This window comes from Trachypithecus francoisi, unplaced genomic scaffold (genome assembly GCF_009764315.1).
Source record: "Trachypithecus francoisi isolate TF-2019V2 unplaced genomic scaffold, Tfra_2.0 Lachesis_group13, whole genome shotgun sequence".
Taxonomy (NCBI): Eukaryota; Metazoa; Chordata; class Mammalia; order Primates; family Cercopithecidae; genus Trachypithecus; species Trachypithecus francoisi.
In genome coordinates this window covers 8,933,529-8,956,134 of record NW_022681458.1, presented here as the reverse complement: position 1 = coordinate 8,956,134, position 22,606 = coordinate 8,933,529, and the positions used below count along the sequence as shown (strand labels likewise).

The 22,606-nt window shown below is 41.6% G+C and overlaps 1 protein-coding gene across 4 annotated transcripts in view; it reads left to right on the top strand.

Moving 5' to 3' along the window:
* The first annotated feature begins 366 nt into the window (after positions 1 to 366).
* Positions 367 to 22,606, top strand: part of DIS3L2 (DIS3 like 3'-5' exoribonuclease 2) — a 373,789-nt gene continuing 351,549 nt past the window's right edge. For all 4 annotated transcript variants that reach the window (XM_033229839.1, XM_033229837.1, XM_033229838.1 and 1 more), the window contains exon 1: positions 367 to 884. The gene's annotated coding sequence lies outside the window, so the exon portion shown is untranslated. The remainder of the gene's footprint in view (positions 885 to 22,606) is intronic.

The following is a 22,606-nucleotide window of genomic DNA, read 5'->3' as shown; positions in this document are numbered from 1 at the left end:
ATTTTTTTCTCTTGAGCTCTCCCGAACGTTCTGGCTGCTCTTTGGATTTCCCTTTCCTTTGCTCACATCTACAATATTGGTGTTTCCTAGGTCCCGAGCTTAGCGATTGTCTCCTCTCCACACATCCCTGGGCGGGCCACACTGAACTGTCAGGGGCTTTCTCAGCTGCGCTTCTTCTCTCACCTGAAACCCTCTTCCCTGCCCTTTCTACTAGGTCGACGTCTCCATCATCAGCTGCTCCCCACCCATATGGGGGTGGGCCCCTTGGGCAGGCTCCCCTAGTCTCCTTTCCTCCGATCATCCTGGGGACGGCATCTGCTTGCTCTGCCATCAGCCTGGCATCCTGAGGGCAGGGACCACGCGGGGGTTGCCCATCTCTGTATCCCCAGTGCCAGCACTGCAAATCACCTCGCCCCAAGCAGTTGTCCAATAAATGAGCAGTGAGTAAACGAAAGAATAAGCAAAGCCTTGTCACAGGAAAGGGGCCAGCGGCGTCTGCCGTGTAAGACCTGGCCCAGTGGAGCAGAGCCTGGAGGTTCAGGAGCCGGGTCTGGAAGGCTCCTGCCGGTGTGACAGGAGCGCGGAGCCAGCCGGCGCCTGGCACAAGGCGTCTCAGAGGCCGCCCACTGGGAGCCAACCGTTGCAGACAGTTGTCCCCACGGGGGAGGCCGGAGAAGGCGCAGCGGTCCCTGGCCTGGCCATTTCGCCCTTATGGCAGCTGAACCGCCGACTACTAGCTCCTCCATCCAGCACACGCCCCGCGCGCTTCGCTCTCGGCCTCGCCCGGCCACCGTCGCTCTCTAGAACGCCGCGCCCGTGACCCGGAAGAGCATTCTCCTTAGCAACTGCGGGACTGCGGCGGCGCCGGCCTCCGGGGAGAAACGGTGAGGCCCTCACCCGCCTGCCCCCTACACCGCCTACTGCTGCACGACCCCTTCGGGAACGACCTGGGGTCTGGCCTCTGGGGGGCTCCGCGGCGCTTCGCCAGGCACCTGCGGTGGCGGCCCGGGAGGAGCGTCTTCCGCCTCTGGCGTTGCTCCCCGGCCCACGCGTCTTCCCTGTCCGGCATCTCCCTCAGTGTCCCCAGCTCCCCACTCTCCGCTCCTGACCGACCCGGGCTCCCAGGCCGCGCTTATAGCGCCAGGGCCTTTGTAGCCTAGGATGGTGTGAGGGGAGCGAGACCAGAATTAGAGCCTGTTGCTGTAGAGAGGACGCTTCCCCAGGCTCGGGTCACCTGTGGATGCGTTCTCAAGGGTCTTGATCGAGATGTTTCAGGACTGGCAGGGATGGGGAGCCTTGGGAATCTTGAATGGCAGCCGCTTAATTATAACATGTTCTTGACGTTTGGGCTTTCCACAGTGATACACTTTATGTGCTTTATTGATCGTAGAGACTCTTTAAAAAAATAATTTAAACTTTTATTTTAGATATGGGGGATACGCATGCAGGTTACTCACTTGGGTGTATTGCACCCAGGTATTTGTAGAACCCAGTAGGCAGTTTTTCAGCCCACACTCCCCATCTCTCCCCTCCTTCCAGTAGTCTACACTGTGTACCGTTCCCATGTTTATGTCCATGGGCGCGCAGTGTTTCTACTCCCACTTGTAAGTGCCCTCAATGTTTAGCTCACACTTATAAGTGAGAACATATGGTATTTAGTTTTCTGTTCTTGTGCTAATTCGTTTAGGATTATGGCCTCCAGCTCCATCTGTGTTGCTGCAAAGGACATGATTTTCTCTTTTTTTTGTGGCTGCATAGTATTCCATAGGGTACATCCACATTTTTTTGTCCACCATTGATGGTCACCTAGGTTGATTCCTTGTCTTTGCTGTTGTGAATAGCTCAGCTGTGAACATACAAGTGCATATGTCTTTTTGGTATAATGGTCTGTTTTCCTTTGGTTATATACTCAGAAATGGGATTGCTGGGTGAAATGGTGGCTCTTTAAGTTCTTTGAGAAATCTCCAAACTGCTTTCCACAGTGGCTGAACTAATTTACATTCCCACCAACAGTGTATAAGTGTTCCCTTCTCAACGGAGCCTAACAGGGCTTGTTTTCTGACTTTTTGATAATAGCCATTCTGACTGGTATGAGATGGTGCTTCACTGTGGTTTTGATTGGCATTTTTCTGATAATTAGTCATGATCATGTTTTCCATATATTTGTTGGCTGCTTATATGTTGTGATCTTTTTTTTTTTTGTATTTCTTCTGAGAAGTGTTTGTTCATGTCCTTTGGCCATTTTTAAAAATGGGCTTGTTTTTTGCTTGTTGATTTAAGTTCCATAGGGATTCTGGATATTGGACCTTTGTCAGATGCATAGTTTGGGAATATTCTCTCCCATTTTGTATGTTGTCTGTTTACTCTGTTGATAATTTCTTTTGCTGTGCGGATGCTCTAGTTTAATTAGTTCCAACTTGTCAATTTTTGTTTTTGCTGCAGTTGCTTATGGGGACTTAGCCAAAAATTTGCCAAGGTCAGTGTCAAGAAGTTTATTTCCTGGGGTTTCTTCTAGGATTTTTATAGTTTGAGGTCTTTTATTTTATTTTATTTTATTTTGAGACAGGGCCTCACTGGCACCCAGGCTGGAGTGTAGTGGAGTGACTGCAGCTCACTGCAGCCTCGACTTCCCAGGCTCAAGTGATCCTCCCACCTCAGCCTCCCGAGTAGCTGAGACTATAGTTGTGCACTACCACGTTCGGCTAATTTTTGTATTTTTTGTGGAGATGTGGTTTTACTATGTTGTCCAGGCTGGTCTCTGACTCCTAGGCTCAAGAGATCTGCCTTGAGTCACCCAAAGTGCTGGAATTACAGGCATGAGCTACTGTGCCTGACTGAGGTCTTTGCATTTAAATCTTTAACCCATTATGTATATCGTGAAATACAAGGATCCAGTTTTATTCTTCTGCGTATGGCCAGTCAGTTATCCCAGCACCATTTATTGGATAGGGAGTCCCTTCCCCATTGCTTGCTTTTTGCCAGCTTGTTGAAGATCAGATGGTTGTAGGTGTGTGGCATTATTTCTGAGTTTTCTGTTCTGTTCCATGGTTCTATAGGTATGAGACTCATTTAACTGTACATATTGAACTGATCCTTTTCTGGGGAATTTGCTTCCCAGTTGTGAGTGAGGTGTGGTTAGTATATTCTAGAGCTTAGACTTTGTGTCTTACAAGTTTTCTGCAGAAGGAAATCTTGCTAAGACTGACTAGGTTTGAGAAATATTTCTTTTTTTTTTTTTTTTTTTTGAGACGGAGTCTCGCTCTGTCGCCCAGGCTGGAGCGCAGTGGCCAGATCTCAGCTCACTGCAAGCTCCGCCTCCCGGGTTTACACCATTCTCCTGCCTCAGCCTCCCGAGTAGCTGGGACTACAGGCGCCCGCCACCTCGCCCGGCTAGTTTTTTTGTATTTTTTTTTAGTAGAGACGGGGTTTCACCGTATTAGCCAGGATGGTCTCGATCTCCTGACCTCGTGATCCACCCGTCTCGGCCTCCCAAAGTGCTGGGATTACAGGCTTGAGCCACCGCGCCCAGCCTGAGAAATATTTCAAGTGAAATTTGCTGCATTGAAGAAAGTAGGGGCAGGTGTTGTTAATAGCCTGGACTTAGACTTCAAAAGACACTATGGCACTGGAAAACTCCCCTGATTTGAGTTTGAATGAGTGATACTAAGAAAACTGTAAGCCTTATTTGAACGTGGTTGGATAACGACTTTATTTTTAATCTGATGATGATGGACCTAAAACTGAGGCATGTGAACCATTTTTGGAAATGATGTTATTTGGGAATAAAATGTGTGAGTATACCAAAATTCATTCAAAACTATAATTTCATTCCAATTTAATAAATATTTATTAAGCATCTACAGCATTATACACTTTAAAGGATATAAAAGAAATAAAAGACTGCACACATGAAATTATTAGGAAGGCAATAAAATGAACATTTGTTTAAATGCAAAATATGTGGTACAGATTTTAAGTGCTGTAGTACGTCAGAGGGTGGAGAAGTCATTTATGGATGAAATGGGACTTGATTTGTCTCTAAAGTACAGATATAATTTGTATTTGTATTGGAGGGGACAGGAAGTCCTAATTCCTTTCTTTATATTCTTAAGAGTTTGGGAAATAGTTCCATGTGGCATTTTGAAGTTCTTATTTAATGCTCTCAGGTCACTTGATTTGTGATCTATTTCTTTCAAATAGTCTTAGTACAAATCTAGATGGCATTTTTCCTGTGCGAGATCTAAAATAGTGAAGCTACTAGCTGAGGGCTTTGCCACTTAGAGATTCTTTGCTTCTGCATTTGGTGTTAGGTTTATATGAAACACCACAGTTTAAGTATAGTTACTGTTTCATTCATACTCATGAGTCTTGTGAAGTGTTGCTCTTTTTTGTTTAACTGGTATTTCCGAAGTGCTTCCTATGTAGCAGCAAGAGTATCAGGAAATACCAAAAACAACTGTTACTTAGCAACCAGTAGGTATGCTTTATATACAGAGGGTGTGTGTGTTTAGCCTATCAGCCTTTGATGCTCAGCATTTGCCTTGAGACATTGAAGGCCGGAGCAATTTATGTAGACATCTGAATTGACTTTTTTTTTTTTGAGTTTAATAAGGGGGCTCAGCTGCTTTGGGCATCCACCAAAGATACATTTGTGAAGATGATGCAACTCTTAAGTCCTCTTAAAAGATGTTTTGTTGCTTTCTTATAGACTTAGTGTTCATTTATTCACTTAATCAACAAATATAATATTTGAGTGCTTACTTGGTACTAGGCACTATGCTTGGCATTGGAGATGGGGGAGAGTGAATGCACATATGATCCCTGTCCTCTGCAGATGATACTTAAATAATCACACAAATGCAAAACTGTGGCTGTGACAAGTGTTTTAGAGAGATCACCAAAATGACATTTTAACTGATATCTATAAGAAGCACGGGAAGAAAACAGTGCTGTAGTCAAAGCAGACCCTCTGATGCCATGTCCATGTTGCCCTGGCTGGAGTGCAGTGGTGAGATCACGGCTCACTGCGGCCTCGACCTTCTGGGCTCAAGCCATCCTCCTGCTTCAGCCTCCCAAAGTTCTGGGATTATAGATGTGAGCCACCATGCCCAGCCTGTCCTTTTTATTTTATCCTTCAAAAAGTTTTTGTTTTACAGGAGGAGTTTCATGAAACAAAATACTATTGAGCATGAGTACAAGTAAAACTGGGCCTAGAATGAGTGAATAGATCCCTCTGAGGTCTGGCCATCTATGCCAATTTTGGTGATGTCAGGGAGGTGGAGACTTGACCAGAAGTCTTCTTCTTTATTTTTTTTTTGAGACGGAGACTCACTCTGTTGCCCACGCTGGAGTGCAGTGGCACAATCTCAGCTCACTGCAACCTCTGCCTCCTGGGCTCAAGCGATTCTCCAGCCTCAACCTCCCAAGTAACTGGGACTGCAAGCTCACATCACCATGCCTGGCTAAATTTTTGTATTTTTAGTAGAGATGGGGTTTCACCATGTTGGCCAGGCTGGTCTCAAACTCCTGACCTCAAGCACTCCACCCGCCTTGGCCTCCCCAAGTGCTGGGATTACAGACGTGAGCCACCGCACCTGGGTTTTTTGAGACAGATTCTCACTCTGCTGCCCAGGCTGGAGTGTAGTGGTGTGATCATAGCTCACTGTAACCTTGAACTCCCAGTCTTGAGTGATCTTCCCACCTGAGCCCCTTGAGTAGCTGGGTCTATAGGCATGAGCCACCATGCCCGGCTAGTTAAAAAACTTTTTTTTTTGGCCGGGTGCGGTGGCTCAAGCCTGTAATCCCAGCACTTTGGGAGGCCGAGACGGGTGGATCATGAGGTCAGGAGATCGAGACCATCCTGGCTAACATGGTGAAACCCCGTCTCTACTAAAAAATACAAAAACAAAAACTAGCCGGGCGAGGTGGCGGGCGCCTGTAGTCCCAGCTACTTGGGAGGCTGAGGCAGGAGAATGGCGTAAACCCGGGAGGTGGAGCTTGCAGTGACCTGAGATCAAGTCACTGCACTCCAGCCTGGGCGACAGAGCGAGACTCCGTCTCAAAAAAAAACAACAAAAAACAAAACACAAATTTTTTTTTTTCTTTTTTGTGGAGACAGGGTCTTGCTGTGTTGCTCAGGCTTGTCGGAAACTCTTGGCCTGAAGTGATTCTCCTGCCTCAGCCTCTCAAATGTTGGAGTTACAGGCATGAACTACTGTGCCTGTCCCAGAATTCTTGTTGTCTTTATTAAACTGAGAGTGGTGGTAGAACAGCACAAGATGCTCCTTTTTGTCATGTAACATGAAGTAGAAGGATTTGATGGGTTTTTCATATAGAAAGTATTTTGTTTGAAACCATAGCAAGAACTTGATGCCTTAGAATAGTTATTAAGTGACTAGTTATGTTGAGGCAAGACTTGATCAAGTTTAGTCAACTGTTAGTCCACCTACTTTTGATTCCTTTCTTGCCCCAATAACAGGCTGCCTCTGGGATGTACTAATAATGACAGATGAAACACTGGTCACACTGGTAGGAAGGCACTTCATGTGGTGCAAAGTACCTTGAAATTATCTCTGATGAAATCAGGAGGGGAGAAGGGCTGATGAAGTACCCTACCCTCAGTCAAGTATTGCTGGAGTGTCTGGTAGACACTGAGAGGTTGTGGGATCCAAACCAGGAGGAGGCAGGGTTGTATAATGCTAATTGAAGAATCCTGCTTATACTTCCTTTTTGGTCCTCCTCTAATGAAATTGAATTGTTTCTATTTCTCATTAGGCTTTGATGAGGAAAAGTTTGTGGTGATTATCTAGGTGCTGATGGATTCAGAGAGAAGGCCCAAACATTTCTGTTTAACTTCATTTTTCTAGAGACCAGCTTTCCACATGGGAAATAGTTGCCTCTTTGTCTGATGTCTGCCATGGTTATTTTAAATCCCTTTTAAAAGGTTGAATGCAAAACTCTAGCAACAGTTATACCAAGAAGGAGCTATTATTATTTTTGTTTAATCCTTTTACTTATGGCACAGGATTAAACAAGGTCACAAACTTGCTTCTTTTTAATTTTAGTTAATTTTTGTAAATGAAAGAAAGAATTGTTCTGAGACTTTTTTGTTGAAATAATGCATTTATTTTCTTTGTGTTTTACTGAATTTTTGCCAGTTCAAATCAGTCTTTCATAATCGTTTACAAGTAAGAATGCCTTGTAAGTTTTATGACTGAAATATGTCTTATTAACAAAGAACAATTTTTAATAAATGAATTAGGGCCCAATTTGTGTTGTTTAGGATTATTAATTGTTGGTTAAGACCATATTTTTAAAGCTGATTTATTGAGATGTAGTTGACAGGTTATAAACTCTAAATATTTAAAGTGTACAACTGGTTAAGTTTTGACATATGTGTGTACTTGTAAGACTATCATCACAAACAAGACAGTGACCATATCTATTATGCCCAAAGCTGTTTTCATACCCCTGGCTTCCTGATCCCTATCCCAGATAACTGATTTTTTTTTTTTTAGACAGACTCTCGCTTTGTCCCCCAGGCTGGAGTGCAGTGGCGTGATCTTGGCTCACTGCAAGCTCCGCCTCCCAGGTTCACTGCATTCTCCTGCCTCAGCCTCCCGAATAGCTGGGACTACAGGTGCCCGCCACCACGCCCAGCTAATTTTTTGTATTTTTAGTAGAAATGGGGTTTCATCGTATTAGCTGCCGTGTAAGACATGCCTGTTTCCTCTTTCATCATGATTATAAGTTTCCTGAGTCTTTCCTAGCCATGTGGAACTGAGTCAACCCTCTTTCCTTTATAAATTACCCAGCCTTGGGTATTTATTTATATCAGTGTGAGAATGGACTAATACACTATCAAAATTATATTTTTAAAATTTATATTTCTGATTGCCACTAGTATATAGAAATATGATTGATCTTTTACATTAATCTTCTCTGTCCGTCTGTCTAAGCTCACTTAGTTCTTTTTAGTCCTAGACCTTTTTTTTTTTTTTGAGGTGGAGTCTTGCTCTGTCGCCCAGGTAGGAGTGCAGTGGCACAGTCTTGGCTCACTGCAACCTCTGCCTCTCAGGTTCAAGAAACTCTTATGCCTCAGCCTCCTGAGTAGCTGGGATTACAGGTGTGCGCCACCATGCCTGGCTAATTTTTGTATTTTCAGTAGAGACGGGGTTTCACCATGTTGGCCAGGCCAGCCTCGAACTCCTGATCTCAAGTGATCTGTCCGCCTCGGCCTCCCAAAGTGGTGGGATTACGGGCGTGAACTGCTGCGCCTGGCGTCCTAGAGCTTTTTAATATATTCCATTAGATTTTCTATGTAAAGATTATGTCATCTGTGAATACAGTTTTAATTCTTCCCTTCCAGGCTTTTATAGCACTGGCTACAATCCCCCAGTACAATGTTAAATGGAGATGGTGAGAGCAGATTACTTGTCTTGTTTCTCCTCTTAGGGAGAAAGCATTTAGTCTTTCATCATTTGTATATGCATTTTATCACTGGAGAAGTTTTCTTCTATTTCTGGTTTACTGAGATTTTTTTTTTTTTTTCCAAGAATGAACATTGAATTTTGTTAAGTGCTTTTTCTGAATCTACTGAGATGATCATATGATTTTTTTTTTTTTTTTCTGAGACAGGATCTTGCTCTATCTTCCAGACTGGAATGCAGTGGCATGACTGTGGTTCACAGCAGCCTTGATCTTTGGAGCTCAAACAGTCCTCCCACCTTAGCCTCCCAAGTAGCTGGGACCACAGACATACTACACTGGCTGATCTTTTTTGTTTGTTTTTTAGTAGAGATGAGGTCTTGTTATGTGGTCCAGGCTGGCCTTGAACTCCTGAGCACAAGCAGTCCTCCCACCTTCACGTCTTAAAGTGTTGGGATTACAGGTGCGAGCCACTGCACCCAGCCTCTTTTCATTTGTTAATATGGTGAATTATTACATTGATTTACATGTTAGCTTTTTGTTGCCTAACAATGGGGATGCATTCTGAGAAATGCATTGTTAGGTAATTTTGTTGTGCAAACCTCATAGAGTGTGCTTTCACAAACCTAGATGTTGTAGTCTACTACACACCTAGGCTATATGGTATAGCCTGTTGCGCCTAGGCTACAAACCTGTACAGCATGTGACTGTATTTAATACTATAGGCAATTGTAATATAATGCTAAGTATTTATGTATCTAGATGTATCTGTACATAGAAAAGGTACAGTAAAAATACAGTATAAAAGATAAAAAATGGTACACTGTATAGGGCATTTACCATGAATGGAACTTGCAGGCTTGGAAGTTGCTCTGGGTGAGTCAGTGAGTGAGTGGTGAATGAGTGTGAAGGCCTAGGACATTACTGTGCACTACTGTCGAGTTTATAAACACAGTATACTTAAGCTATACTGAATTTATAGAAAACATTTTTCTTTCTTCAATAATAAATTAACATTAGCTTACTGTGACTTTTTTTACTTTGTAAACTTTTTTTATCATATTTTGATTCTTACAATAATACTTAGCTTAAAACACAAACACACTGTGCAGCTGTACAAAAATACTCTTTATGTCCTTATTTTGTAACCTTTTTTCTATTTTTTTCTTACTTAAAAAATTTTTTTTGTTAAAAACTAAGACACAAACACACACATTATTAGCCTAGGCCTACATAGAGTCAGGATCATCAGTATCACTATCTTCCACCTTGACATCTTGTGCCACTGGAAGGTCTTCAGGGGCAGTAACGTGTGGAGCTGTCATCTCCAGTAACAATGCCTTCTTCTGGATACCTCCTGAGGGATATGCTTGAGGCTGTTTTGAAGTTAACATTTTCCAGTTAAATTATTTATTTCCAAATTTTACTTTAGGTTTGGAGGTATGTGTACAGGTTTGTTACATGGGTAAATTGTGTGTTGTCGGGGTTTGGTGTACAGATTATTTTGTCCTTTTTTTTTTTTTTTTTTTTTTTTGAGATGGAGTCTCACTCTGTTGCCAGGCTGGAGTGCAGTGGCGCTATCTGGGCTCACTGCAGCCTCCGCCTCCCGGGTTCAAGTGATTCTCCTGCTTCAGCCTCCCGAGTAGCTGGGACTACAGGCACATGCCACCACGCCTGGCTCATTTTTTGTATTTTTATTAGAGACAGGGTTTCACCATGTTGGCCAGGGTGGTCTCAAACTCCAGACCTCGTTATCTGCCTGCCTTGGCCTCCCAAAGTGCTGGGATTACAGGTGTGAGCCACTCTGCCCAGCCCATCTTTTTTAAATAAGTAGGAGTGGCCAGACACGGTGGCTCACACCTGTAATCCCAGCACTTTGGGAGGCTGAGGCGGATGGATCACAAAGTCAAGAGATTGAGGCCATCCTGGCCAACACGGTGAAACCCCGTCTCTACTAAAAATACTAAAATTAGCTGGGCATGGTGGTGCGCACCTGTAATCCCAGCTACTTGGGAGGCTGAGGCAGGAGAATTGCTTGAACCCGGGAAGTGGAGGCTGCAGTGAGCCGAGATGCGCCACTGAACTCCAACTTGGCTACAGAGTGAAACTCAGTCTCCAAAAAAAATGAATAAATAAATAAATAAAATAAAAAAGTAAGTAGGGGTATACTCTGAAATAATGATGAAAATATGGTAAATACATAAAGCAGTAACGTAGTCACTTATTATCAAGTATTGTGTACTGTATATAATTGTATGTGCTATACTTTTATATGACTGGCAGCACAGTAGACTTGTTTACATCAGCATCAACACAAACACATGAGTAGTGGGTTGTGCTACAATGTTGGGATGGCTGTACTGTCACTAAGTGATAGGAATTTTTCAGCTTCCCTATATTCTTATGGGACCACCATCGCATGTATGTCTGTCATTGACTGAAATGTCGTTATGGAATGCATGACTGTATTAAAAGTAACCTTTCTTTTTCCTTTTTGAGATGGAGTCTTGCTCTGTCACCCAGGCTGGAGTGCAGAGGCGCAATCTTAGCTCACTGCAACCTTTGCCTCCCGAGTTCAAGCAATTCTCCTGCCTCAGCCTCCCGAGTAGCTGGAAGTACAGGTGTGTGCCACCATGCCTGGCTAATTTTTTTTTTTTTTTTTTTTTTGAGACGGAGTCTCGCTCTGTCGCCCGGGCTGGAGTGCAGTGGCCGGATCTCAGCTCACTGCAAGCTCCGCCTCCCGGGTTCACGCCATTCTCCTGCCTCAGCCTCCCGAGTAGCTGGGACTACAGGCGCCCGCCACCTCGCCCGGCTAGTTTTTTGTATTTTTTAGTAGAGACGGGGTTTCACCGTGTTAGCCAGGATGGTCTCGATCTCCTGACCTCGTGATCCGCCCGTCTCGGGCTCCCAAAGTGCTGGGATTATAGGCTTGAGCCACCGCGCCCGGCCTAATTTTTCTATTTTTAGTAGAGACGAAGTTTTTACCATGTTGCCCAGGCTGGTCTCAAACTCCTGACCTCAGGTCATCTGCTTACCTTGGCCTCCCAAAGTGCTGGGATTATAGGCATGAACCACCATGCCTGCTCCTAAAAGTAACCTTTCATTCCTAAGATAAACCCCACTTGATTCTGCCATATTCTTATTCTATTTATATATTGCTGCAATTGATTTCCTAAAATCTTGTTTAAAAAATTTGCATTTCTGTTTATGAATGATACTGGTTTGAACTGAGTTTCGGAATATCTTTGTTTTTGATATCAGGGTAACACTGGAAACCTTGAATGAGTTGGAGAATGTTCCTTTTCTTCAGTTTTCTGAAACAGTTTGCATAGGACTGGTATCGTTTCCTTTTTTTTTTTGAGACGGAGTCTCGCTCTGTTGCCCAGGCTGGAGTGCAGTGGCCGGATCTCAGCTCACTGCAAGCTCCGCCTCCTGGGTTCACGCCATTCTCCTGCCTCAGCCTCCCGAGTAGCTGGGACTACAGGCGCCCGCCACCTCGCCCGGCTAGTTTTTTTGTATTTTTTAGTAGAGACGGGGTTTCACCATGTTAGTCAGGATGGTCTCGATCTCCTGACCTCGTGATCCGCCTGTCTCGGCCTCCCAAAGTGCTGGGATTACAGGCTTGAGCCACCGTGCCCGGCCCATAGTTTCCTTAAATGTTCAGTGGAATTTACCAGTGAATCCATTTGGTCTCAAGTTTTCTTTGTCAAAAAGTTTTTAACTGCAGATTCAATTTCTTTATGCCATACAAGGCTATTAATCTGTTACTTGAATGAGCTTAACACACTTTTCAGAAGATCCGTATATATATATTTACATGTTTATACACACACACACGCACGTATATATTTTTGTAAAAGCTTTGAAAGAAAGAATCAAACAAAATACATAGAAACAAATGATCTGGACATACAGACAAAGCTGTGATTCACCCAGAACTTAAACAAATCACAAATTTCATAGTTTAACATGGGGGGGGAAGCAAAACAACAAACAAACAATACATTTTCCACCTCACTAATAAAATATGGGAAGACCTGACTATGAGGGTAGAGATCAAGGCTAAATAAAGCTTTATTTACATTTAAATTTAATTTTTATAGAGACAGGGTCTCACCGTGTTGCTGAGGCTGGTTTTGAACTCCTAGAGTTCAAGGGATCCTCCTGCCTAGACCTCCCAAAGTGTTGAGATTACAGGCGTGAGCCACCATGCCCAGCCTAAAACTTTAAATCGTTGGTAATTATTACAACCTGCAGCCCGGGCTATACATGTTGCTGGGAGCTGATTACTCCTATATCTCACTGCAGCATAGAGTTTAGTTATGGCTTCTCCCCACAATATTGTGAGTTTAGTGTGGAGAACTGTAAAGAAAAACAAAAGAAACCCCAAATAATAATTACAACAAATACAACAACCACCACAATAATAATTATAATAATAATAAACCCCTAAGGGATGTGTGAGCTGGTTTTAATTAAGTAGACCAAGAGATATTGGTTCTGATTTGCATATCTCTACAGTAAATAAAACCTTGTTTTTAAAAAGGTTCACATGTTCCTAATGTTAAAAAACATATATTAACCTTTTTCCTTTCATATACAAAGATGTTCCTTTTCATTATCTCAAGAATATCTTTGAAGTCTGTGAGGGTGAATTTCAGCCACCAGAAATTGGTGAAATGGGGAACAAGGGGGTGTGCTTGTCTCTGTGTGTACAAGTCTAAGTCAAGGAGGAGCACATGGGGGCCAAAAAGGGACAGGGAAGGGAAGTTGGAGCAGAAGGATACCTCCCTAGGGGAAGGCAAGAGGCTCTAAGTGGTAGACTAAAAACATGGCTCCCTGGCAGCAGGCTGGCCGGAATAGCCTCAAGGCCTCAGCTGTCAATTTTTTTTTTCAGTCTTTTTTCCTTCTTTGTTTCATTTTGGATAATTTCTCTTGCTACATCTTGAAGTTCACTAATTTTCTTTTCTGTAGTGTCTAATCTGCTGTTTGTCCCATCCAGTGTATTTTTCATCTCAGTCGACATGGTTTTTATCTCTAGAAGTTTAATTTGGATCTTTCTTTTTTTTGTATATCCCAGGTCTCTTAGCCAGTCTTTAGCTTCTTGGACATATGGACTACAATTCTTAAAAAAAAATTTTTTTTTTTACGTAACTATCTCCTCAAACATATAATACTCAAACATATAAATAAATACATATGTATTTATTTACTTAGAAATGCTGGGGTTTGGAGATGTTAGAATCAATAATACTTATTATTTCTTGATCCTAAATATTATCAGAACATAAAACAATTCAAATTGTAAGTGATAAAAGGATGTATTATAATCTTCTGATCTCTTAGGCTAATAGAATAAACAAATCATCTCTTAAAATACAATCAAGTGATATAGTATTCAGAGAAGTAATTATTAATGTTATTTATTTAGAAAACATATATGCCTTTCAGACTATTGTATCCACTTGGTTGCTTTCCTTTTATAAAGGAAAGTCTTCAATACAATACAATAATTATTGAAGAATGAGTAGTTTTATCATTTATCTCACCATAATTTAACAAGTACTTGGGTATAGAGTTGAACTCGTTTATCTACTGTTTACACTTTTGAAGGGCATTCAATTAAGGTTAGTTTTAGTAAGGATTTTAGAATCTCAGATGGTACTTTTCAGCTTTAGGAAATTGGAATGTGTCCCTGGGCTATGCCCCTTCCAGAGTGCCAAGCTGAAAGAATGGAGGAAACCTCGAACCAGGCCCTTCAGGGGACTCTGCAAAATAATGAGGTCACTAGCATGGAGAGCTCTGGACTGTGATGCAGTTGAAACAGGATTCTATAACTTCTTTCCAACATTATTATTATATATTGTATCTCTTTGAGGCTGAGAATCCAGGGAAGGGAAAGCAGAAATAGGGTTGCTTAACTGAGAGGTTAAAAAAAAGATGAGGGGTGGGCCGGGCACGGTGGCTCACGCCTGTAATCCCAGCACTTTGGGAGGCTGAGGTGGGCAGATCACGAGGTCAGGAGATCGAGACCATCCTGGCTAACATGGTGAAACTCCATCTCTACGAAAAAAATGCAAAAAAATGAGCCGGGCGTGGTGGCGAGTGCCTGTAGTCCCAGCTTCTCTGGAGACTGAGGCAGGAGAATGGCAGGAACCCAGGAGGTGCAGCTTGCAGTGAGCCGAGATTGCGCCACTGTACTCCAGCCTGGGCAACAGAGTGAGATGCTGTTAAAAAAAAAAAAAAAAAAATATATATATATATATATGTGTGTGTGTGTGTGTGTGTGTGTATATATATGAGGGATGAAGGACCAGAAGTTAGAAGAAGGAAGAGCAGTATTGCAAACTTGAGGGAGTGAGGAGAGGACAGGGATGTGATTAGAGAAAGAAAGCTCCCTTAGAGGCCCTGGAGGTAATGCAGTTCTGGAATACAATTCTAATAACTACTACTTTCCTGTTCTTTATTCTCACATATTTCTGTGTTCTTATTCCCTGTCCTCCTTCCTCTCTCTTACTCTCTTTTTCTCTCCTCTTCTTTCTCTACTAGGCACACACACACACACACACACACACACCCCTGTTTAAGAAGTGAATGTTAATATGGAAAGCAGATGACAAGGGAGGTTAGATTGAATTGTGAAGTATTTATTTTAGTTTTTATTTCTATAGTTTTAGGGGCAGCCAGGATGGTCTCGATCTCCTGACCTCATGATCTGCCCGCCATGTAAAGAGACTTTCTTTACATGGATGAATTGTATAGTGGCGAAGTGTTGGCTTTTAGTGTACCCGTCACCCCAATAGTGTACATTACAACTCTTTTCTATTTAACTACTGTATGCTTCTGATCCAGGGAAGGTATCTTTTAAAATTTCCTTTAATTCCCTAGTACAGATCCTTCTTGCCTTCTGATGGTATTGTATTCCAATAAACCCATCATAAGTTGAAAATATCATAGATTGGGCCAGGTGCGGTGGCTCACACCTGTAATCCTAACACTTTGGGAGGCTGAGGCAGGCAGATTGCTTGAGCTCAGGAGTTTGAGACCTACCTGGGTAACGTGAAACCTGTTTCTACCAAAAATACAAAAAATTACTTGGGTATGGTGGTGCGTGCCTATGGTCCCAGCTACTTGGGGGGCTGAGGTGGGAGGATCGCTGGAGCCTGGGAGGTGGAGGTTGTAGTGAGCTGAAATTGCACCCCTGTACTCCAGCCTGGGTGACAAAGTGAGACCCTCTCAAAAAAAAAAAAAAAAAAAAAAAATACAATTGGAAATGAATGTAATACACCTACTGAACATCATAGCTTAGCTTAGCCTACCTTAAATGTGTTCGGAACACTTCTGTTAGCCTAAAGTTTGGCAAAATCATTTAACACAAAACTTTTTTTTGAGATGGAGCAAGCTCTGTCGCCCAGGCTGGAGGGCAGTGGCGGTATCTCAGCTCACTGCAAGCTCTGCCTCCCGGGTTTACGCCATTCTCCTGCCTCAGCCTTCTGAGTAGCTGGGACTACAGGCGCCCACCACCACGCCCGACTAAGTTTTTGTATTTTCAGTAGAGGCGGGGTTTCATCTTGTTAGCCAGGATGGTCTTGGTCTCCTGACCTCATGATCCACCCGCCTTGGCGTCCCACAGTGCTGGGATTACAGGTGTGAGCCACTGCGCCCGGCCACACAAAGCCTTTTATATAATAAAGTGTTGAATAATACCTCATGTAACTTATTAAATACTGTACTGAAAGTGAAAAACAGAGGGGTCATATGGGTCCTTTAAATACAGTTTTACTGAGTGAGTATAGCTTTTGCACCATTGTAAAGTGGAAAAATTATAAGTTGAACCATCTTAAGTTGGGGACCATCTGTCTGTACAATCTTATATATAATTAATTCAGAGGTTTATTGATTGATTGATAACATTTTCATGCTGTAGCATCCTTAGTTCTACTTTATTAGCACTTGTGATTGTATTGTTTATTGTATAAGAAGTCTTAAATCCTGTGTTCATAAAATTCCTTCCAAAGAAGTCAGCATACTTCATGCTAATTAATTTATTGATTGTCTCAGCCTTTGGCTTTTACCATACACCAAAGAGTATCCCACTTCCTCAGGCATCCAGGATCCTGCTTCAGCTTAAGGGTCATTGTGTGATCTTGTACTGTGCTAATGAAAGGAACGCTCAGATGATAGTGTTGTGGGCAGAGCCCAGGCCTGATTCTTGGGGACTTCGAAACTTTTGGCCAGTAGGAAGGAATACATGTGACACTGTCCTTGAACTCAAAACTACCCACCACATGTAGAATTTGCTCTGACACTGCAAATACTCAATTGGACTCAGTGTAATATTTGTATCTCAAAGGAATTGAAAGCTGAGATTTCAAATTGGTTTCATGGAATTTTAATCACTTAGAAAATAATTAATGGAAAAATATCTAGCTGTTAAAATTGCGTCATTCTTCTTGCAATGCTTTTAGTTTTGTTACACATGCTTTTTGTTTTTATTCTTGAGTTCTGGTCTGAGGTGACTGTCAGTGTTTCGTGTTTGATCAGAAGATCCATTGCCCTTTCTTGTATCCCTGCCCTACCTCCATGAGTCTCCTTGTAATACAATTTCAGAAGAAAAGATGAAAATTGAGGTTTTTGTTAACTCCTAACAGGGGATAGAAGGACATGATAGAACCTGGCAGATTTTCAGTGGAAAAGATTGAGGCTAGAATTAAAAGACTATGTATGTGTTTGCATGCATTCTATAGTCTTATCTGTTGGTAATTGAAAAGTTATAAAGTAATGTATGCAAAATACATGTAAGGTATATAGAATAACAGGACAATGAATACCCAATGTACACAACCATCAGATTAAGAAAAAAATTATCGTTGCCATTGAAGATCTCCGTGCCTTTCACCTTTCTGAGGTAATCTGAATTTTGTGTTTTCTTTATACTTGAACCACATAGTTTGTATATCTAAACTGTGGTTTAATTTTACATGTTTTTGACACTAATCAAATGGAATCACAGTGCAGATATTTTTCTGTGATTTGCTTTTTTCCCGTAACGTCATATGTGTTTGCTTTGGTTAGATTTTGCACATAATCATGGGCTGCTTGCACACAGATGTATAAGTTTATTTTGTAGTAATTTTCCTTATTCATCTCAGAGAATATGATTTTTATGTTTCGGTCTTGTGAAAGTAAAAGAGAATGATTTGCGACTGGATTAAAAAAAAACCAGTCTTCTTTAAGGCATTCATGCACCTCACCATCCTCACTCTGGAACCCATTGCAGAGGAGCTCTTCAAGGGGGTGTTAGATTTTTCCTCTTTTACCTCGCGTTGGGCAGGCTGAGACACCTCCTGCTCTTCAAATAGTTGTGGCCTAGTGCTTCTTTACCCTATATATAAGAATCACCAGGGGAGGGGAGCTTTAAGAATATTCACGCCTGTGTGCAAACACTGACCAATTAAATTAGAATATCTCCTTTACCTACAATTAAGTTAGAATATTTCTTTTACCTGTTTTTAAATTAAAATTTCAATTTTGTTTTAATTGAGTTGCTTCTTTCATATTGATTGTAGGTCTTTACATACTCTGTATATTGATCCTTGGACTCTTCCGTGTTATAAATATTTTCTCCTAGTCGATTGATTTGTCTTTATCATTCCTTGTGGCTTACAGAAGTTTTTGATTTTTAAAATTTGAGACTTCATCATTATGACATCTGTATTTTGTGTCTTAACTAAGAAGACTTTCTTTACTCCTAGGTTTTAAGCAATTTTTCCTATATTCTTACTGTATTTATAATTTTACTTCCAACATTTAGCACTTTAAGCCACCTACAGTTTATTTTATTTATTTATTTTTATTTATTTATTTTTTTTTGAAACAGGGTCTCACTCTGTCACCCAGTCTGGAGTGTAGTATCATGATCTCAGCTCACTGCAGCCTTGACCTCCCGGGCTCAGGTGATCCTCCCACCTCAGCCTCCTGAGTAGCTAGGTCTACAGGCATTCACCACCATGCCGGGCTAATTTTTGTATTTTTTTGTAGAGATGGGGTTTCACCATCTTGCCCAGGCTGGTCTTGAAATCTTGGGCTCAAGCAGTCCACCTGCTTTGGCCTCCCAAGGCCACTGTGCCCAGCCTGCAGATTATTTATTTATTTACTTAGGGATGGAGTCAGTTTGTTTATTTATTTATTTAGGGACAGAGTCTCGCCCTATCGTCAGACTGGAGTGCAGTGGCGAGATCTCGGCTCACTGCAACCTCTGCCTCCCGGGTTCAAGTGATTCTCTTGCCTCAGCCTCCTGAGTAGCTGGGATTACAGGCACCTGCCACCATACCCGGCTAATTTTTGTGTTTTTAGAAGAGACAGAGTTTCACCATGTTGGCCAGGATGGTCTCAATCTCCTGATCTCGTGATCCACCCACCTCGGCCTCCCACAGTGCTGGGATTACAGTCATGAGCCACCGTGCCCGGTCTATTTTTTAATGTGTGGTAAGAATCTAACTTTTCTTCAAACAGATAGCCAGCTGTCCTATTATCATTTGAGTGGTTTTCCCTCCTAATGATCTGAAATACTTTTTTTTTTTGAGACCTAGTCTCGCTCTGTCACCCAGGCTGGTGTGCAGTGGCGTGATCTCGGCTCACTGCAAGCTCCGCCTCCTGGGTTCATTGCCATTTCTCCTGCCTCAGCCTCCCGAGTAGCTGGGACTACAGGTGCCCACCACCAAGCCCAGCTAATTTTTTGTATTTTTAGTAGAGATAGGGTTTCACCATGTTAGCCAGGATGGTCTGGATCTCCTGACCTCGTGGTGATGTGAAATTGTTTTAAAGTAATTTCCCTAATGTCTGTTTCTAGACTGTTTCCTTCTAATGATGTCCTTGCCAATTTCTAGTTGAATATCATCTTTTAATTACTAATGTGTCATAGGATTTTTTCAATTTGATAGAGCAAGTCTTTTCTCGTTACTCTTTTGCAAACATTTCTCATCTATTTTGGGCATTCTTCTATTATATCTTAAAAATTACTTTTTATCAATGTGAAATTCACATCACAGAATGTTAGCCATTTTAAAGGGAACAGTTGTAGTGAGTATTACTAGTAGTACTTCTTGTGGTTTTCATTTATATTTTCCTAATGTCTGATGATGTTGAGCATCTTTCCATAAGCTTGTTGGCTGTAATTGTATCTTCTTTGGGGAAATGCCTATTCAGATCCTTTGCCCATTTTTTTTTTTCATTTGATTTTTAAGATAAGCTTGTTAGGCCGGGTGCATGTAATCCCAGTGCTTTGGGAGGCTGAGGTGGGTGGATAATGAGGTCCGGAGTTTGAGACCAGCCTGGCCAATATGATGAAACCCCGTCTCTACTAAAAATACGAAAAATTAGCTGGGCATGGTGGCGTGCACCTGTAATCCCAGCTACTTGGGAGACTGAGGCAGGATAATCACTTAAACCCAGGAGGTGGAGGTTGCAGTGAGCTGAGATTGCGCCATTGCACTCCAACCTGTGTGACAGAGCAAGACTCTGTCTCGAGAGAGAGAAAAAAAAAGATAAACTTGTTAATTTCTATTGCAAGGTCATGATTGGAATTTATGATCACATTGACTTTTTCAACTCATTTTTAATTGACATCTTTATATTATTGAGTCTTTTTTGATCAAAAGCAGGGTTTATTTGTTTAGGTCTCTTTTATGTTTTCAAGTGATCCTCATACTTCAGCCTCCTGAATAGCTGGAACCACAGACATGTGCCACTATGCCTGGCTAATTTTTAAATTTTATTTTTTGAGCAAAGTCTCACTCTGTTGCTCAGGCTGGAGTGCAGTGGTGCGATCTCGGCTCACTGCAACCTCCACCTCTCAAGTTCAAGTGATTCTTGTGTCTCAGCCTCCCCAGTAGCTGGAATTACAGGCATTCACCACCATGCTTGGCTAATTTTTGTATTTTTAATAGAGATGGGGTTTCACCATGTTGGGCAGGCTAGTCTTGAACTCCTGACCTCAAGTGATCCACTCACCTTGGCCTCCCAAAGAGCTGTGATTATAGGCATGAACCACCGCGGCCGGCCTTCTTTCATGTTTCTAAAAATAATTTTAAAATTCAAATTAGATTTCACACCCTACTAGCTTGTGGTTTTGGTTGCTATTTAGAATTGATCTTTTTTCCTCCTTGCATTTTCAAATTTATTATTGTTGGCATATAGGCATGTTATCAATAATATAATTTGTGAGTATGTCCTTTTAGATGTTCTAGATAGTCATTTTATTTGTAAATAATAAACACATAGTCTCTTTTCCAATATTTATTCCTCTTCCTTTTCTGATTATGTTGGCTAGGGCTGCTCCAGCTTAGTGTTGAGTTGTAGGTGGTATCTTGTCCTAACTGTAATGGGAATGCCGGTAATGTTATACTGTTAAGTATGATATATATATATATAGAGAGAGAGACATATATTTACATATTATATATCATATTTATATATAAATAAATTAACATGTATTTATTTTAATTAAGTGCTTATTAAGTGTCCTTTTTTTTTAGATGTTTAGTACTAATTGGTGGCCAGGCCTGGTGGCTCATGTCTGTAATCCCAGCATTTTGGGAGGCTGAGGTGCGTGGATTGCTTGAGTCCAGGAGTTCAAGACCAGCCTGGGCAACATGGAGAAACTCTGTCTCTACTAAAAACACAAAAATTAGCTGGGCATCATGGTGCGTGCCCATAATCCCAGCTAGCTACTCAGGAGACTGAGGCATGAGAATCGCTTGAACCTGGGAGGCTGAGGTTGTGGAGCTGAGATTGTACCACTGCACTCCAGTGTGGGTGACAGAAGTGAGGCTCTGTCTGAAAAAAAAAAAAAAAAAAAAAAAAAAAAAATACTAGTTGGTGATAAATTTTGTCATATTCTTTTTTGGACATTTGTTAAGTTCACTTCCCCCATTGCTATATAGTGAGTTGTATTAATAGACTCTCATAGGATATACTTGCTTGAGTGTGTAGTCTTCAATATATTGTGGGGATTCATGTTGTTAATATTTTATTTAGGATTTTTGCATCTATGTTCATAAATGAGATTGGCCTGTATTCTTTGCTTTCCTTACTTGGCTTTGCAATCTAGAATACACTTACTTATAGCATGGTAGGGGGTTTTTCATCTTATTCTGTGCTTTGGAATAGTTTACCTAACATGGGAAGCAAGATATTATATTTGTCTTTACATTTGTTTATGATGTAGTATATATTCAGTACTTATGTATTTCATCTTTTTGCAGTTAAATCTATCAGTCCTTTTTATGGTTTTGTATTTTATGATAACTTCTTTAATCTGTCAAGTTTGGTGTGAAGTAGATAAAGAATAATGTTTTAATTCATTTCTTTTCCCTGTATAGCTCCACTACTATATTACAATTTAGTGAGAAATCTTTTTTTCTGTTGATCTGAAATGCTTTTATCATATATTAAATAATTTATACATTTGGATTTGTTTCTTAGTGTTTTATTCAAGCATCTTTTTTTTTTTTGAAACAGTCTCACCCTGTTGCCCAGGCTGGAGGGTAGTGGTGGTATTGCGTCTGACTGCAACCTCTGCCTCCTGGGTTCAAGCGATTCTCCTGCCTCAGCCTCCCAAGTAGCTGGGATTACAGGTGCCCACCACCACAGCTGGCTAATTTTTGTATTTTTGGTAGAGATGAGGTTTCTCCGTGTTGGCCAGGCTGGTCTCGAACTCTTGACCTCAGATGATCCACCCATCTTGGCCTCCCAAAGTGCTGAGATTACAGGTGTGAGCCACTGCACCCGGCCTCAAGCATCTTTTAAAGATAATTTTTGGTAAACTCTTTTGAAAACTAGATTGAAAGACAAGTATATTTTTAAGGTGACTTTAATGCATTTTAATTAATCAGACTTTGCTCTAGTTTCACTCTATGTATTTACATTCCTCTGCCTTTTTTGGAACAGTTGTTTGAGATCATTGGAGAGGAGTTTTCAGTGAATCTCCTAAGCTTGATTTTACTGGTGTATTGATTTACTGAGGCTGCCATAGGAAAGTATCACAAACTGAATGGCTTAAACAATAGAAATTTACTATCTCACAGCTATTAGGGATAGAAGTGTGAGATCAAGGTGTTGGCAGGGCTGGTTCCTCCTAAAGGCTTTGAAGGAGAATCTGTTGCATGTCTCTCTTAGC